Below are 13,731 nucleotides of genomic sequence, written 5' to 3' on the forward strand. Positions count from 1 at the left end.
ACCCACGCCTTTATTAATCGCGTAATATTCGCATATTACATGATCATTACCTTGCCGATTCTCGAGTAAAAAAGAATGCCTAATATAACGAATATTCGAATTTGAGAATATTCAACAAGTATTCTACAAAATATTCACAAAATATTGCAAATTCGAATATAACCCCTGCCGTTCATTACTAATCAAAACAGTACACAAATGCAAAACAGACATGGAGCCCATTTTATACATAGGTAAAATTTAATTATCTGTTTTCTAAGATTATCCACATTTTTTAAAAGTATCTGTCATCATACTAGGAAGATAAAGGCAGATTCTATTGAAAGTAAAGATTTAAGCAATGTTATCTTGATTGGCTTAATGCATAAATGCAACACAATTACATTACAGTAATACAACAAATTAAATTGAATTGAAATAAAAAAATATGTTTAAATGAATTAAAAAACATTAAAACAATTTAAAAATAAACTAAAAATCATTAAACTGACCACCATAACACACCATATGTGCATAATATTTTTGTATGTTTTTTTTTTGTATGGTTTTCAGTGCTCCAGTTACTATATTCCATGTCTTCTAACATTATTGCAGTTTAATGTCACACATGAGATTTTACAATGCTTACGTACTGTAAAATAGCCAACAAGTTAACTGATGACATTTGTGCTTTGTGGATTTGAGAAGATGGAATGTGCTAAATGAAAATATTGATTTTGTACTTCTTGATATAGCAATATTGGAGAGCCAATAGATCAGCAGTTCTTGCTTTATTTTTGTATAGTGACCCTATTACTAGCTGACCCCTTAAAGGACATTATATTGCTTTGTGTGATATTTTCTGCCATGTTAATCTATTATTTCTTGGCAATTATTCGAAATATTACTAATCTTGACCTACAACAGCACTTACAATGGTGTATTGATCTGGTTCTGTAGTGGGTAATATGCTATATCTCTTCAATCATTATTAACTGTAAAAATGCTTGTGCTCTGTTTCCAAGAATACAGCTCTGATTGACTCAATGTTTTCTACAGAAAACATTTATTTTCAGACCACAGACATTAAAAAAAAAAAGATTTCCCAGTAGGGCAAAAAGCCCCATGGGCACTACTTACAGTATTTTATGAGATCACCTCACCAAACAAAGTTAAATGATACACTCTGCTACTGAAGTCAATTAAAAACAAAGCATTACAAGCTGATAAGTAAAAAAAAAAGTTCATTTGGTAGTCAGTAGAGATGGACGAAGTTTACAAAACTTTGATTCGACTGTTTCGCTGAATTTCACTAACCCACTCAAATGCCACGTTCATCACTGATCGTGGCATCTGATATATATATATAAAAAAATTGGTCTTTCAGGAAAATAAAGATACTCACCTTATACATATACACTGCGTGCAGAATTATTAGGCAAATTAGTATTTTGACCACATCATCCTCTTTATGCATGTTGTCTTACTCCAAGCTGTATAGGCTCGAAAGCCTACTACCAATTAAGCATATTAGGTGATGTGCATCTCTGTAATGAGAAGGGGTGTGGTCTAATGACATCAACACCCTATATTAGGTGTGCATAATTATTAGGCAACTTCCTTTCCTTTGGCAAAATGGGTCAAAAGAAGGACTTGACAGGCTCAGAAAAGTCAAAAATAGTGAGATATCTTGCAGAGGGATGCAGCACTCTTAAAATTGCAAAGATTCTGAAGCGTGATCATCGAACAATCAAGCGTTTCATTCAAAATAGTCAACAGGGTCGCAAGAAGCGTGTGGAAAAACCAAGGCGCAAAATAACTGCCCATGAACTGAGAAAAGTCAAGCGTGCAGCTGCCAAGATGCCACTTGCCACCAGTTTGGCCATATTTCAGAGCTGCAACATCACTGGAGTGCCCAAAAGCACAAGGTGTGCAATACTCAGAGACATGGCCAAGGTAAGAAAGGCTGAAAGACGACCACCACTGAACAAGACACACAAGCTGAAACGTCAAGACTGGGCCAAGAAATATCTCAAGACTGATTTTTCTAAGGTTTTATGGACTGATGAAATGAGAGTGAGTCTTGATGGGCCAGATGGATGGGCCCGTGGCTGGATTGGTAAAGGGCAGAGAGCTCCAGTCCGACTCAGACGCCAGCAAGGTGGAGGTGGAGTACTGGTTTGAGCTGGTATCATCAAAGATAAGCTTGTGGGGCCTTTTCGGGTTGAGGATGGAGTCAAGCTCAACTCCCAGTCCTACTGCCAGTTTCTGGAAGACACCTTCTTCAAGCAGTGGTACAGGAAGAAGTCTGCATCCTTCAAGAAAAACATGATTTTCATGCAGGACAATGCTCCATCACACGCGTCCAAGTACTCCACAGCGTGGCTGGCAAGAAAGGGTATAAAAGAAGAAAATCGAATGACATGGCCTCCTTGTTCACCTGATCTGAACCCCATTGAGAACCTGTGGTCCATCATCAAATGTGAGATTTACAAGGAGGGAAAACAGTACACCTCTCTGAACAGTGTTTGGGAGGCTGTGGTTGCTGCTGCACGCAATGTTGATGGTGAACAGATCAAAACACTGACAGAATCCATGGATGGCAGGCTTTTGAGTGTCCTTGCAAAGAAAGGTGGCTATATTGGTCACTGATTTGTTTTTGTTTTGTTTTTGAATGTCAGAAATGTATATTTGTGAATGTTGAGATGTTATATTGGTTTCACTGGTAAAAATAAATAATTGAAATGGGTATATATTAGTTTTTTGTTAAGTTGCCTAATAATTATGCACAGTAATAGTCACCTGCACACACAGATATCCCCCTAAAATAGCTAAAACTAAAAACAAACTAAAAACTACTTCCAAAAATATTCAGCTTTGATATTAATGAGTTTTTTGGGTTCATTGAGAACATGGTTGTTGTTCAATAATAAAATTAATCCTCAAAAATACAACTTGCCTAATAATTCTGCACTCCCTGTAAGTGCAAAGAGGCCCCCGTGGCCATCTTAATTGAAGATCCCGCACAAAATGTTGCGTGGTGCCTGATGATGTCATCATGCTGGCCGGTGTGATGACATCATATGTCAACGCGTACGAGATTTTGCGCAGGATCTTCCATCAAGAAGGCTGCGGCTGCCTCTTTTTTTTCACTGCCATTTCAGGCAAAAGTGATTCGTTACCATGAAGCATGAGGAAATTCGGATTTGCAACAAATAAAATTTTCCCTGAAATTCGGATCAAAGTCTTTCACTTCAGATACTTCAATTCACTCAACACTAGTAGTCAGGGATGCATTAAGTTTTAATCTTCATTCACATAGCCCAGGTGAATGTTTCTTGTCAGTACATATGTTCTGTACTAGAATATAATTAGATCTTGCAGGCCTGTTGTCAAAATTTTTTTGCCTAATTGTTCTCACTTAACATCACATGGTAATACCACAAGATCATTGGGTATTTTCAAACGGAGTGTTTGTACTTATCCCACCAAGGAAGAGTAGAAAATTAATATTTCATATTGACATATGGGTCCATTTATATGTGTGGGATTTTATACAGATTTCAATGCATATTGTGTGCCAAAATCCAGTTCTAATATGATAACTATCCACATTGTGAATGCTAATAGGAATTCTGCAACCTCATTCTTATGCTATATTTGAGAAGTAAAAAATGGGAGCTGAAATAAGTAGCATGCTGCTTATTTCCCATGGAGTTGTCGTATATAATACAACAATACTCTGCAGGGTTCAAAAGAAAAAGACGACCTTTTGGATCTTGCAGAGCATATTTTGATGGATTGGTTAACAGGCTCCATTTTGCTATTGATCAGCCTCTAGGGCACCAGTACAGCCATTTTATGAGAACCATATGTTTATTTTTCTCTCGATGCAGCTTTGTTAAAGAGGACCTTTCACGGGTCTAGACATTATCATCAGTGATGAGCGGCAGGGGCAATATTCAAATTTGCGATAATTCCTGAATATTTTGGCGAATATTCGTCATATATTTGTGAATTAGAGAATTCGTGATCTTGTCATTATTTTCGTGATTGCGAAAATCTTCAATCGGAAAAATTAGCAATAAAAATTTGCGATACAAATATTTGCAATCAACACTACTCCTAAAGTCAAAGATATTGCAGCCTTCTCATTGGCCCACAAGTAAGAAGCAGTGAGGGATCATGGGTACTGATGCAAAAAAATGCCAATATTCGCAATAAAAATTTGCGATTAGAATATTCGCGATCAACACTAATTATCATATAACTAGCTGGTTGTGTAGAGCATAGTGAAGTGATGTCATAACGCTTACTATTTTGCATATAAGCCACTCTATTCGCCTGCTGTGCCCCCTTACTGGTTTCCCACCTGGTATGTAAATTCACACCATCGGTACAGGGAGGAGGAGATGGCTCTGTTTCTCAATAGGCATCTCCTTCTCCCTGGCTATGCTATCAGCTGCCCAATCGCAGTGGAGAGCATCACAGCCAGGGATAAGGTTAGCTTTTTTTTTCTCCCTGGCTGTGATACTCTCCACTGCGATTGGACATCTCAGAGCCAGGGAGAAGGAGATGCCCATTGAGAAACAGAGCCATCTCCTCCTCTCTGTACAGATGGTATGAATTTACATACCAGATGGGAAACCAGTACAGGGGCATGATGGGTGAACGGATCGGCGCATAGGAAAAATAGTAAGCGCTATAACATCACTTCACTATGCCCTACTCAACCCGCTAGTTATATGATAGTGTCTGGACCTGTGAAAGGTCCTCTTTAAGGCTTATTTTTTTTGCGGGACGAGTTGTCATTATGGGTTCTATATTGAGGTAAATAAGACTTTTTGATTACTTTTTATTTTGCTTTTTGGAAAGCAGGATAAAGAAATGGCATCAGATCTGTCACTGTTTTATGGGTTTTGTTATAGCATTGTTATTTTATTTATTTTTGTCCAATCATACACAATAAAAGCTGTTTTGAAAACAAAAATGTTTTTGTGTCGCCTTTTTTGAGAGCCATATTTTTTCATTTTTCTGGCTATAGTCGTGTGGGCTCATTTTTTGTAGGATGAGGTGACATTTTCATTGGTACCATTTCAGGATGCATATAACTTTTAATCACTCAATTTTACACATTTTGTGTGCAAGGCAACCCAAAAATTGCTATTTTGGCACAGTTTTTATTTGTATACATTTTTTATTATGTTTATCTGATGGGGTAGATATTTTTATAGAGCCAGTCATTACGGAAGCTGCAATACCTAAAATGTCAATTTTTTTCCATATTTTTTACAATTTAAGCTGACTTAATGTCCTGGCGCAGTGTGGTAAATAAATTCCACACTGAACTCAGAAGGGAAGGGAAAGGGAATTAGGTCTGGAACCTTAGGAAAAGGAAATGGTCACACCTAGTGAGTCTCTAGTGAATGAACAGACCTAGATGGTAGGAATGTTCATACGCAGGAACTTAAGCCCTATCTAAACTTAACAGGGCCCTGCAGATAGTGTCAGGAGATGGATGGCCTACTCCTTCCCAGATGAAGGAACAGGAGACCCCTTCAGGCCGAATATTAGCAGTTAGGGGAAATCAACAAACAACAAAGAAGATAAACTTAACTTCCAGAAGTATGTGGACGAGCAGGAACTCAGAGAGAACCAACACCAGGACTTCCACAAACAAGGAGCTATCAACTGCATAGCATGATGGGTGAGGTCGGACTAAATAGAGGAGAAGGAATGACCACTTAAGCTACACCTGAGACATGAGGTGTGGGCATCCCCAGCAAGAACACAGAAAGGTAAATCCAAGGAGGCTGTCAATCATGTACAGCCAGTTTCCTCGATCTTCTAGTCCCTGTCCCAGGCGGGACCGTGACAGTACCCATTCTTCTATGGGTGGCCCCCGGACACCCAGGACCGTCTTCATCCGGATGAGCCCTGTGAAAAGCTTTCACAAGACTATTAGCATTAACGTCGGCTCCTGGAACCCACATCCTCTCCTCTGGTCCATAACCCTTCCAGTGGACGAGATACTGGGGGGATCTATGAAGAATTCGGGAGTTCACTATCCTGGATATTTGAAATTCTAGATTACCGTCCACCATGACAGGCGCAGGAGGCAAGGAGGACGGTTTAACAGGTTCGACATATCTCTTCAACAACGACTTATGGAACACATTATAAATCTTCAAAGCCTGAGAGAGTTCAAGACAAAAGGCAACCGGGTTAACAATGGCAATGATTTTATATGGACCAATAAGCCTTAGACCCAACTTCAAAGAAGTTTCTTTCAACTTGTGTTCAACAATGTTTCTTGTGGACAGCCACACAGAATCACCCACTCTCAGGTTCGGACCATTCATACGTCTCTTGTCAGCCATATGTTTATACTTATTGCCAATTTTTTTTAGATTATTTTGAATCTTCCACCAAATAGATGACAAAGAAGAGGAAAATCGTTCCTCTTCCGGTATACCAGAAGTTTCCGTACCAGAAAATGTGCCAAATTGCACGTGGAACCCATATGCCCCTAAAAACTGCGACTTATCAGTGGACTGTCTACGGTTATTTATGGCAAAGTCGGCTAAAGACAAAAATGAAGACCACTCCTTCTGGTTCTGAGACAAAACACCTCAAATAAGTCTCCAGATTCTGGTTAGTGCGTTCAGTCTGTCCATTCGACTGAGGATGAAAGGCCGAAGAGAAGGACAATTGTACCCCCAGATGAGTACAGAACGCCTTCCAGAATTTGGAAACAAACTGAGTACCCCTACCAGACAGCACATCAGAAGGAATACCATATAATTTCACAATGTTATCAACAAGCACTTGTGCAAGAGTGTTAGCATTAAGTATACCTGGCAATGCTATAAAATGTTAAAACCAACAAGAGAGAAAACCAATAACCAATGAGAAAAACACTCATATAAAATATATGTAGTTTATTAAGGCATAGAATAAATATACAGTAACACAAAGGCACCAGGTAATGGGGGATGGGACGCCCCGTGTGTCGGAGCCGTGAACTCCCACCCTCACATATACCATACTAACAAGGGAACATGCCAAAAACACTGGGTGCTGAACCGCATTATAATAGGTGAGATGTACAGTACAGACCAAAAGTTTGGACACACCTTCTCATTCAAAGAGTTTTCTTTATTTTCATGACTATGAAAATTGTAGATTCACACTGAAGGCATCAAAACTATGAATTAACACATGTGGAATTATATACATAACAAACAAGTTTGAAACAACTGAAAATATGTCATATTCTAGGTTCTTCAAAGTAGCCACCTTTTGCTTTGATTACCGCTTTGCACACTCTTGGCATTCTCTTGATGAGCTTCAAGAGGTAGTCCCCTGAAATGGTTTTCACTTCTCAGGTGTGCCCTGTCAGGTTTAATAAGTGGGATTTCTTGCCTTATAAATGGGGTTGGGACCATCAGTGGCGTTGAGGAGAAGTCAGGTGGATACACAGCTGATAGTCCTACTGAATAGACTGTTAGAATTTGTATTATGGCAAGAAAAAAGCAGCTAAGTAAAGAAAAACGAGTAGCCATCATTACGTTAAGAAATGAAGGTCAGTCAGTCAGCCGAAAAATTGGGAAAACTTTGAAAGTAAGGGCTATTTGACTATGAAGGAGAGTGATGGGGTGCTGCGCCAGATGACCTGGCCTCCACAGTCACCGGACCTGAACCCAATCGAGATGGTTTGGGGTGAGCTGGACCGCAGAGTCAAGGCAAAAGGGCCAACAAGTGCTAAGCATCTCTGGGAACTCCTTCAAGACTGTTGGAAGGCCATTTCAGGGGACTACCTCTTGAAGCTCATCAAGAGAATGCCAAGAGTGTGCAAAGCAGTAATCAAAGCAAAACACTTGTTTGTTATGTATATAATTCCACATGTGTTAATATTTTAGTTTTGATGCCTTCATAGTCATGAAAATAAAGAAAACTCTTTAAATGAGAAGGTGTGTCCAAACTTTTGGTCTGTACTGTATATTCACCCAAAGTAACATATAATTATACGCATTCCGCAAATGTAAAAAATCACAAGGTCACACATATCAGAGTTGCCCACCACATATGACATTTGTGGCTTTGCCTGTATAGAGCAAATAGCCAAGTTACATGGTAGATGGAATCGTGGTAGAGCAACAGTGGTATGCGTAAGCGATAACAACAGAATAAAGCACTAAACAAATATTACAGAATGCATAAGTTACCCATGGTAAGCGGAAGCACCGGGTGTCTGACCAGAGCTGCACCTTGATGCGCGTTTCGCCAAGAAAGGCTTCGTCAATGCTATAAAATGCGCCATCTTACTAAAGTGATCAACAACCACCAAAATTATAATTTTTCCTGAAGAATTAGGCAAATCTGGGATAAAATCCATGGACAAATAAGTCCAAGGTCTGAACGGGGTGGGCATTGGAAGTAAAGATCCGGAAGGCCGAGTATGTGTCACCTTAGCACGTGCACAAGTACTACAAGCAGACACATAGTCTTCAACACTCTTATGCAACCCAGGCCACCAGAATCTATGAGAGATGAGATTGACAGTGGATCTGCTTCCAGAGTGTCCTGTGAGAACCGTAAAGTGATGTTCCTCAAACACCTTGTGACATAATTCAGAAGGAACAAACAACTTCTCCGGAGGACAAGAATCTGGTGCATGTGTTTTGGGGTGTCATTTTACATATACCCATGCTGGGTGAGAGAAATATCTTGGCAAAAGACAACTTTGTATAAAAAAAATGGTAAAAGTTGTCTTTTGCCAAGATATTTCTCTCACCCAGCATGGGTATATGTAAAATGACACCCTAAAACACATTCCCCAACTTCTCCTGAATACGGAGATACCACATGTGTGACACTTTTTTGCAGCCTAGGTGGGCAAAGGGGCCCATATTCCAAAGAGCACCTTTAGGATTTCACAGGTCATTTTTTACAGAATTTGATTTCAAACTCCTTACCACACATTTGGGCCCCTAGAATGCCAGGGCAGTATAACTACCCCACAAGTGACCCCATTTTGAAAAGAAGACACCCCAAGGTATTCGCTGATGGGCATAGTGAGTTCATGGAAGTTTTTATTTTTTGTCACAAGTTAGTGGAATATGAGACTTTGTAAGAAAAAAAAAAAAAAAAAAAAAAATCATCATTTTCCACTAACTTGTGACAAAAATAAAAAATTCTAGGAACTCGCCATGCCCCTCACGGAATACCTTGGGGTGTCTTCTTTCCAAAATGGGGTCACTTGTGGGGTAGTTATACTGCCCTGGCATTTTCCAGGGGCCTTAATGTGTGGTAAGTAGGTAAATGACCTGTGAAATCCTAAAGGTGCTCTTTGGAATGTGGGCCCCTTTGCCCACCTAGGCTGCAAAAAAGTGTCACACATGTGGTATCTCCGTATTCAGGAGAAGTTGGGGAATGTGTTTTGGGGTGTCATTTTACATATACCCATGCTGGGTGAGAGAAATATCTTGGCAAAAGACAACTTTTACAATTTTATTATACAAAGTTGTCTTTTGCCAAGATATTTCTCTCACCCAGCATGAGTATATGTAAAATGACACCCCAAAACACATTCCCCAACTTCTCCTGAATACGGAGATACCACATGTGTGGCACTTTTTTGCAGCCTAGGTGGGCAAAGGGGCCCACATTCCAAAGAGCACCTTTCGGATTTCACTGGTCATTTTTTACAGAATTTGATTTCAAACTCCTTACCACACATTTGGGCCCCTAGAATGCCAGGGCACTATAACTACCCCACAAGTGACCCCATTTTGGAAAGAAGACACCCCAAGGTATTCGCTAATGGGCATAGTGAGTTCATGGAAGTTTTTATTTTTTGTCACAAGTTAGTGGAATATGAGACTTTGTAAGAAAAAAAAAATCATAATTTTCCACTAACTTGTGACAAAAAATTAAAAATTCTAGGAACTCGCCATGCCCCTCACGGAATACCTTGGGGTGTCTTCTTTCCAAAATGGGGTCACTTGTGGGGTAGTTATACTGCCCTGGCATTTTCCAGGGGCCCTAATGTGTGGTAAGTAGGTAAATGACCTGTGAAATCCTAAAGGTGCTCTTTGGAATGTGGGCCCCTTTGCCCACCTAGGCTGCAAATAAGTGTCACACATGTGGTATCTCCGTATTCAGGAGAAGTTGGGGAATGTGTTTTGGGGTGTCTTTTTACATATACCCATGCTGGGTGAGAGAAATATCTTGGCAAAAGACAACTTTTCCCATTTTTTTATACAAAGTTGGCATTTGACCAAGATATTTCTCTCACCCAGCATGGGTATATGTAAAATGACACCCAAAAACACATTCCCCAACTTCTCCTGAATACGGAGATACCAGATGTGTGACACTTTTTTGCAGCCTAGATGCGCAAAGGGGCCCAAATTCCTTTTAGGAGGGCATTTTTAGACATTTGGATACCAGACTTCTTCTCACGCTTTGGGGCCCCTAAAATGCCAGGGCAGTATAAATACCCCACATGTGACCCCATTTCGGAAAGAAGACACCCCAAGGTATTCAATGAGGGCATGGCGAGTTCATAGAAAAAATTTTTTTTTGGCACAAGTTAGCGGAAATTGATATTTTTTATTTTTTTCTCACAAAGTCTCCCTTTCCGCTAACTTGGGACAAAAATTTCAATCTTTCATGGACTCAATATGCGCCTCACCAAATACCTGGGGGTGTCTTCTTTTCGAAATGGGGTCACATGTGGGGTATTTATACTGCCCTGGCATTCTAGGGGCCCTGAAGCGTGAGAAGAAGTCTGGAATATAAATGTCTAAACAATTTTACGCATTTGGATTCCGTGAGGGGTATGGGGAGTTCATGTGAGATTTTATTTTTTGACACAAGTTAGTGGAATATGAGACTTTGTAAGAAAAAAAATAATAATTTCCGCTAATTTGGGCCAAAAAAAATGTCTGAATGGAGCCTTACAGGGGGGTGATCAATGACAGGGGGGTGATCAATGACAGGGGGGTGATCAGGGAGTCTATATGGGGTGATCACCCCCCTGTCATTGATCACCCCCCTATAAGGCTCCATTCAGATGTCCGTATGTGTTTTGCGGATCCGATCCATGTATCAGTGGATCCGTAAAAATCATACGGACATCTGATTGCAGCCTGACAGGGGGGTGATCAATGACAGGGGGGTGATCAGGGAGTCTATATGGGGTGATCACCTCCGTCATTGATCACTCCTCTGTAAGGCTCCATTCAGACGTCCGTATGTGTTTTGCGGATCCGATCCATCTATCAGTGGATCCGTAAAATTCATACGGACGTCTGAATGCAGCCTTACAGGGGGGTGATCAATGACAGGGGGGTGATCAGGGAGTCTATATGGGGTGATCACCACAGTCATTGATCACTCCCCTGTAAGGCTCCATTCAGATGTCCGTATGTGTTTTGCGGATCCGATCCATCTATCAGTGGATCCGTAAAATTCATACGGACCTCTGAATGGAGCCTTACAGGGGGTTATCAATGACAGGGGGGTGATCAATGACAGGGGGGTGATCAGTGAGTCTATATGGGGTGATCACCTCCGTCATTGATCACTCCCCTGTAAGGCTCCATTCAGACGTCCGTATGTGTTTTGCGGATCCGATCCATCTATCATTGGATCCGTAAAATTCATACGGACCTCTGAATGGAGCCTTACAGGGGGTTATCAATGACAGGGGCGTGATCAATGACAGGGGGGTGATCAGGGAGTCTATATGGGGTGATCTGGGGTGATCTGGGGTGATCAGGGGTGAATAAGGGGTTAATAAGTGACGGGGGGGTGTAGTGTAGTGTAGTGGTGGTTGGTGCTACTTTACTGAGCTACCTGTGTCCTCTGGTGGTCGATCCAAACAAAGGGGACCACCAGAGGACCAGGTAGCAGGTATATTAGACGCTGTTATCATAACAGCGTCTAATATACCTGTTAGGGGTTAAAAAAAACACATCTCCAGCCTGCCAGCGAACGATCCCTGCTGGCAGGCTGGAGATCCACTCTCTTACCTTCCGTTCCTGTGAGCGCGAGATGACGCACGGATGCGTCCAGGAGGAATGAATCAACCACCTTCCGGACGCATCCGTGCGTTAGGCGGTCGGGAGGTGGTTAATAGTCATCCAGATATACAACAACAAACCTTCCTACCAGATGATAAAATATATAATTAACAAAATGCAGAAAAACCGTGGGAGCATTAGTTAATCCAAACGGCATGAACAGACTCTCAAAATTACCCTCTGGGGTATTAAACACCATCTTCCATTCATCCCCTTCATTGATCCTGACCAGATTATATGCCCCCCTAAGGTCCAACTTGGAGAACACTTTAGCACCCACAATTTGATTAAACAAGTCAGGACAGGAATCAAAGGAAGGGGGTACGGATCACAGACCGTAATACTATTGAGCTCACAGAAGTCCAGGCATGGCGTAAGGGTTCTGTCTTTCTTCTTTACAAAGAAAAACCCCGCCGCCACTGGGGACTTGGAAGTTCTAATATGTCCCTTAGAAAACTCTCGGCAATATACTGTGGCATGGCCGCTCTTTAGGGTTCAGAGAGGTTATATGACCTAGATTTGGGCAACTTCTCTCCGGGAATAAGATTGATAGGACAATCATATTCCCGATGTGGGGGTAACCCCTGGCAACCACTCTCAGAAATAAATCAGAAAAATAAGAAATAAAAGCGGGAACAGCGTTAGTGGTCAAAACAAAAAGAGATTTATTAAGACAGTTGTCCATGCAATAATCACTCCAATCGAGAATCTGTCTCGCTTGCCAGTCAATGGTAGGATTATGTTTGCTCAACCATGATAAACCCAGAACCAATGGAGCAGGCAGACCCTCCAGCACAAAACATGAAATGGATTCCTGATGAAAATCACCCACTCTTAATTGGATATCCTGCACCATCTGTGACAAACATTTCTGAGTAAGTGGTGCGGAGTCTATTGCGAACACCAAAATATTTTTCTCTAATGCACTTGTTGTCAACCCATGCATACGGATGAACTGACCATCAACTAGGTTAACCCCTGCCTCACTGTCAATAACGCTTCAATTCAAACAGTTTTGGACTCTAGCGCCACCTAGGTAGACAGGAGAAATTGGGTGCTACCAGTAAATGGAAAAAGTAAGTTCTCTGACTCTCCACCCACACCACTAAAAGTGAGATGGTAATGTTGAAGCATTAAAAAAACAAGTTCATTATCTTATCATCCTTCTTTTATTTAGCAATTCTTTTTAGCCACTGCGTTAATGTACAACATAGTAGTGCATTTGTCTCATGACCTAAATTGGTTGTGAGCCAAATATTGTTAATTTTAGCAGTGGCATTTTTGTGCCCTATCCTTATTTATACTTTTACTGAGTTTTCAAAAAAACTTTTCATATGTCATAGAGACTGACATAGAGTCTGAGTGTTGAGACCCCCATCAATCCCTAGAATGATACCAGTCCAAGAGAAGAGCTCACATGGAGCACTCTCCTTACTGCAGGAAATGAGCTCAATGGATGTCTATACTTCTGTGTTGATTCTGGCCTCTGCAGCAAAGAGAGAGAGCGTGCTATGTGACCGTTTCTGCCATCTTGTCCCAGTGATTGGGGGGGCACTGAGCACTCAGACCCCCACTGATCAAAACTTTTGATAAGTCTTTGACTTATCTAAAGCTTTTGAAAAACTCAATGACCCTTTAACTGATTTAAAATTCTTTCTTT

This window comes from Bufo bufo, chromosome 2 (assembly GCF_905171765.1).
Source record: "Bufo bufo chromosome 2, aBufBuf1.1, whole genome shotgun sequence".
NCBI lineage: Eukaryota > Metazoa > Chordata > Amphibia > Anura > Bufonidae > Bufo > Bufo bufo.